The 6,343-nt window shown below is 47.8% G+C and overlaps 1 pseudogene; it reads right to left on the bottom strand.

Moving 5' to 3' along the window:
• Window positions 1–2,724: 2,724 nt before the first annotated feature.
• On the bottom strand, window positions 2,725–3,698 carry LOC136188189 (uncharacterized; annotated as a pseudogene).
• Between the last annotated feature and the right edge of the window lie 2,645 nt (window positions 3,699–6,343).

The raw sequence follows: 6,343 nt of genomic DNA, 5'->3' as shown, positions 1-6,343 counted from the left end.
GCCAATTGCAACCCTTTGCTAATGCTTTGCAGGAAAAGATACTCTTACTAAACCTTTTCTCGTGACGACAAAGTGCCAAAGAGGAAATCGATGTCAGCAATGACACTGTCTGTTTGAACACCCGTCAAAATTTCTTGCCTCTCCGTTTGCGTTGCACGTGAATGATTTTCGACAACCGCCGTCTCCAAAAAGAGGTAAGCTTCCATTGCGCTGTTATGGCGAAATCTATATTTTTTCATGATTCGAGCTCGACACGATGCAGCTGGTCGCATAATTATGGTATGACGATAGTATGACCCATTGATGTTCTTGCTATACCTGTACGAGGAAATCCCGTCTCCGTTGTCAATTTTGCAGCAGCGTCGATCCAAACCGCCAATACGCCCGCGTCTCGCGGCCACCGCTCGTTTTCGCTCGAAATTATTTTAAGCAAGGCCATGTCCTCTTCTTCCGACCAGCGTGCTCTTAATGGCTCGAAAAGTGATTTTCGCGCTCGTGGACTCGCAGCTGGTGCCGCCGGTTCATGCTGATCGGCTCTAGCGGACTTCGACGTGGGGGTATGGCCCGTTGGAGACCACAGAGGCAAAGATCTCTTCAAGGAATCGCCGGCTTTCGAGCTGTCCATTCTAATGACGATTTTATTCAATGAACGACAAATTGGACTAAAAGTTCCATGCAGCTAAAGAAAAGTAAATCATTATAAAAAACATTTAGCCTACATGTTGAACGAAAATCCGTCCTTCGAAGGAAGAACGGATGTAGTGAAGGGCACTCCGGGACATTTATGTTTTAATTAGTTAAGTGGAGGCGGCCGATGATTGGATGCGTATGCGTGCTAATAGGGGAGTCTGTGCGTGTGCGAGTAGTCGAGAGTCTGTAGTCCAGTCGAGTGTGTGCGAGCAGTGAAGTTCAATAAAAACGTTAACGAACTCGTGAGCGAGCGGAGCGACCGAAGCGAATCAGCGAGCGAGCGACGACGATCGAGAACCGAAGAGGCGACGACGTTACATTGGTGACAGGACTCGGATCCAAACCGTACGACTCCGAAGAGACTGGTGAAGACGAAGCGAAATGAACGGCGACGGACAGAACGCGCAACCGAACGGGCAACCGAATGCGCCTGCGAACAACGCTGACGGCGGAGGACAGAACGCGCAACCGAATGCGCCAGCGAACAACGCTGACGGCGGAGGGCAGAACGTTGCAGCGAACGCGCCAAATGCGGCGGCGAACGTGCCAAATGCGGCGGTTGCGGACGGAGGTCAATGTGATACAGCGACAGGCGGCGACGCCTGACAAATTCTCGGACGGCGACTTCCAACGATGGATCAGACAATTCGAAGCGTGCAGCGACGCAAACGTTTGGGACGACGCCACGCGACGTCGAATGCTTCCGACGTTTCTAAAGGGTCGCGCGTGGGCGATCTTCGAGCGCGTGCAGCGAGGCGGTGCGGCGACTTACCAGCAGCTAAGGGACGCTCTCAGTCGTTCCTTCGTGCCGGACACGCGAGAGCAGCGACGATTGGCGAGTCGGCAGCTAGGCGAGCGAACGTGGAAGACGCACGAGTCAATCGAGCAGTACGCGCGCGAAATCAAGCGACTGTTGGACAAAGCGCTTCCGAATCTGGACGACGCGACAAGGGAAGATCAGTTGATACAGAAATTCGTCGCCGGACTACCTGGAGAAATCAGTTTCGAGCTGGAGGTGAACCCCGTCGACACGTTCGACCAGACAATTACGCGCGCGGCGGAGCTGATGCTGTTTGCGAAAGACGTTCTGGCGACCCGACTTTTGCCGCTCCGTATCGAGGAGGACACCGATCGAGAGAGCGAAGTGCGCCGCGCATAAGCGCCGTTGCGTCGGCGCAGGATCCACAAGTTGCGGCGCTTGAAGAAAGGATGAAAAGAATCGAAACGATGCTAGGACAACTTTGCGGAATGCCGAAAGGCGATTCGCGCGAAAACGAGCTCGAGGCGCGTCGGCGAAGTGAGACTCGCTCCTGTTATAATTGCGGCAAGGATGGTCACCTGGCGAGGGAATGCAGCGAAGGAACGACGCGAAAGTGTTTTCAATGCAACGAAACGGGTCACATCGCTCGCCAATGCCCACGTCGTGACGTCGAGCGAAGGGGAGGAGCATCGGAACGAGCGGCGATATCGTGCATTCGGGAAGAGGTGGACGTGCCAGCGAACGACGAACGACGAGACGACGCCCGCGAGGAGAATTCCGAAGCGAACGCCGACAGCGACGAGGGGCACGAGGAGGTTCAAGCGGAGAACGCTGACGCGGAGAGCCAGAAAGAACAACCCAACGTCGCCGACGCAACGGAAGGAGAAAAGGCGAACAAGGAGATCGACGAGGATGTGGAGTTGGACTAAGCAATTGCTTTTAATTACGCTGTGGGGTTAGCCCCTATATTGCACGCAGCTGCCGTAAACCGCTTCGACTCTTCTTCGATTCCTCTTGCACGCACTCTAACATCTTTTCATCAAACGAAGGAATATATGTACAGTCCGTTCACGTTCACTTGGCCGATTGAAAATCGGCCATATCTTCGTCGTAGAACGTCTGATTAGGACGGTTTTTAACTTGGTTTTAACGCGCTTGAGCTTCCAATTACAATGGAATTGACTTCGACGTTGTGCATGACTGAAGAGGCGTGTCAGCGAATACGTCATGATCTCGTGACGTCCTAATCAAGTTATCTAATTAGGCAGCACTTCTTAGAATGTACTCACAGCTCTCCTATCGTCTTCGTCCATAACTTCACTATCTGTTTCGCTGTCATCCATTGAGCTCTCTTTGCTACTGCTGTCATCTTTTTCTCCGAGATCAATGAGAACTTGTTCAACGGCGTCCTCTTGCAGACCGTCGTTTCTCCAATACCGTTGCTCATTTTTCTCGGCTTTCCGGCAACAGTTCGACCAAATTTCGGGAGTAACGTTATTAAAAGCGAGCGCAACAAGCTCCTTCAAGTCGGTAAGCCTGAAGGTCGCGTTATGCTTCTTAATTCAAGTAGTTTTTTACGCTCGCCCAGACAAGTTTTATCGGATTTAATTAACAGTGCGCAATAGGTGACCTTAAAACGCTGTGGCCCGCAGTCTTTGCAATGCCATCGACACCATACTTTTTTTGAAAAGATGTTTCTTTATCTTTTTAAAACATTTTTTTTTTTAGATCTCCGTTGTTTCAAGGAATTTCATGCTTGGTTAGCCACTCTCTCATGAACGTTTTCGTGAAAGATTTCACCGGAACTTTTTCAACCACCACGTTGTAATATGGGGCGTTATCGAGAACAATTACTGATCGTGGTGGCAAATTTGGAACAAGCTTTTTTTTGAACTACTCAGCAAAGTGAGTGCTGTTCATTTCATCGTGATAATCAGATGTGTTGGTTTTGGAAATGAATACCAAATCTGCATTAGGAATCCAACCACTAGAGCAACCTAAAAGTACAGATACTTAAATTGTACGTAAGATACTTCTCAAATCAGAGACTTTTGCGCGGTTCAATCGAGACGAGATGACAATTCAATTACGAATACACTGTACCGATTGTTGTTACGGACTCGGGTTTGACGCGGTGAAAAGATATTTGCGCGGCCGACTTGGAGCTGTGTGCGATAAACAGCTTCACAAACTTGTAGCAGTTGGATAGCTGCGAGATCAGTGAACGCGATAAAACAACCGTAACCATCGTAAGTTTTTTCTTGAGCAGTTTGCAGCAAGTATTTAAAAAGCAACAATTGCTTAGGAACAGACATCTAATTCTCTACGTCGAATCAGTCAGAGTGAAATTGAGCACGGAGTTTACTGATTTCCTCGGCAACGGCTGCAGTACAAAACAAACGAGAAGCAGCAATGTTGTAACAATCGAAGTTTTTCTAAAGAGGACGAGTATTACAGTACCAAACCAATTTTTATTTGTACGTATAGGCTGTTTCTTTGTGCAAAAAATCGACAATGTTGAACAAGGAAACTAAATTCTCTTCAGCATTAAGCCGCATCTTTGTATTCTCAGTCTAATTAAAATCAGCTCTACTGCTGGATTCTACACATTCGAAGAACATTACGTAGCAGCAACCACGTAGTCATTGCGCCTTCAGAGCATACAAGCATACAGATCGTCGTCAATTGGAAAAACTACCGATTCCGACGGCTCTTTGGTAAGTCGACCGCTGCTTTCATTCCACGTCACCGTGTTTCCTCGTTCTTTGAACTGAGCGAAGACGGACGTCATTTTTTCCTCAGGAATCGACGTGCCTTGGCATTCGACTTCTAATTCGATGTCCCATACTCGAATCGAAAACGCCAGCTTTGATATGCTTTGGGATTGTTTGAGTACGGGGTCCCGCGAAGAAATGTAAAGAGAAGCTCTTGGAGAAATAATGCGTCTAGACAAGAAATCGCCAATCGCGTACTCGTCAATAAGAGGACTGAGAATGGCGGCTACGTCTGCTTCAACGTAGCCCAGTTCGGCTCCACCGTACAGACCAACGATTGCATTTCGGTCGTGCGCATTAGTGGGTCGACGACTGAAAATAAGTGCATCGTCTGACTCCGCGGAACGGTATCCGTTTCGAAAGCGGACGCCGCGAAGCTGGCAATTCACGAAAAAGGAAGAGAAAGCCATCGAGACTGCGCTGTAGAGAAATAAGGCACGTCACACGTCACGTGCCAAAGCAGTTTACATAAAAAATTTTGCATTTAGAAAATAAGGGCGCTAATTAGATGCCAATCTGAACAAGACGACAATCACGACTTCCTCACGTTCTCTTCCAAAGATGTCACTAATTGACACCAAAGCAGAAGAACTATAAGAAATCCTAAAATGATTGATTTGCGCAGATTCTTTGATAACAAAGTGAAAGATCGACTTTTTACATTGACAATTTCGCTGGTAAAGAGGTCATAAAAGTGTGCTAAAAGCAGCTCTTCTCAAAAACGCCTCACCAAAGACGTATGAGAAAAAAGACGTTTTAAGAAAATTCCGAAAAAATAAATAGTCTGACTATGAATTATGAAACGTCTGATGGTAGAAATGCGTATTATACCAATGCATCGTCAGAAGAAACGGTTTAGGAACACGTAAAGGTTCTAAAATTTGAACTGCGCGCTTTCGAAAAGAACTAACGCGCGCGGGCGTTTATGCTGACGGGCACTGTAACATAGCTAAAGACACGATACGCAGTGCTATTGAACGTGCGAAACCGCTGGGAAAGCGGCAATTTGCCACGTTAAGAAGCTGATCTTGGAAACAGGCTTGTTTTAGCAGACGAGGTGTTCCGGACTTAACTGTTGACGTATGCGCATGCCTGAACAGGCTCCTCCTATCTAATATGGTCTATTGCCCTGCCGCGAACGCAGTATGCGGAATCCGTGGAAAACATGGACACTACGCCCGCGTCTGTCGTAGCGCGCTCGTGCGACGCGACAATCCTAAATCACGTGTGCTCAACTAAGTTGCTAAATCAGACGATGCGCCTGTGTTTCTCAGTCGGAACAAACCGATGCTCGTTTGAGAAGAAAACGCCCTCCCAGTCCATAGGTGGCGAAACAGGCGGGGGGGCTAGGAGGGCTAAAGCCCCCCAAGCAGAGCCTCCCCTTCTTTGAAGTAAGACTCTTAAAAGAGATGAAATTCAAAAGCGCAAGCTAGAGCTCCAATGGCTGTCCTTCAGCGGTTGACAAAGGAATGCATTTCTGATGCACTGGATACGCGAAATGAACTTTTTCGTCGTCGTCAAGCATCCAGCTTCAAGTCAGTTTCAGAATGCGATCGAGTTGGCCGAACGGTCTTTTTCTAGCCGCGTACAGCAACAAAAAAAGAGGTTTTCTTTCATAGAGTCACGCGTCGATGAATTGAATTTGAGGTACAAGAAGGGTGACCAGTCAGAAGATAATTCTTTTCTCTTTTGCTTATATAACGGCGCGTGGCACACAGTCAACATGACAACAGACACGACAAATTTCGCTGTTACAGTCGACGCAGTTTCTCACCGAACTACATTCGAAATAGACGTGCTCGCCTATTTGTCCAACATTCTGGAAAACTTTTATCTCGGTGGCATGGAACATGAGGGCGCTTCACCAACGATGGACAAAGAGGTTCTTAGATATGGCGTTAACGTAACAAGTTATGGGGGGTGTTTGGCTAATTTGGAGATCAATGAGCAACTGGTTGACGTTGAGGAGTCCCAGCTTGAACGTCAGTTTTGCCGGATGTCCATATTTTACTTGGAACGGTCCAACGTGTCAAGACCAAATTGTTTAAGTTAGGATTAGGAAAAAAGTTAAAGAAAAGCTAACAGACTATAGCGGAGTTAAAGCTTTCTCAGGTTGGTC

Source organism: Oscarella lobularis, chromosome 6, assembly GCF_947507565.1.
Source record: "Oscarella lobularis chromosome 6, ooOscLobu1.1, whole genome shotgun sequence".
NCBI lineage: Eukaryota > Metazoa > Porifera > Homoscleromorpha > Homosclerophorida > Oscarellidae > Oscarella > Oscarella lobularis.
Note: the sequence above shows the minus strand (reverse complement) of the source record. Positions and strands in the feature narration are given on the sequence as shown.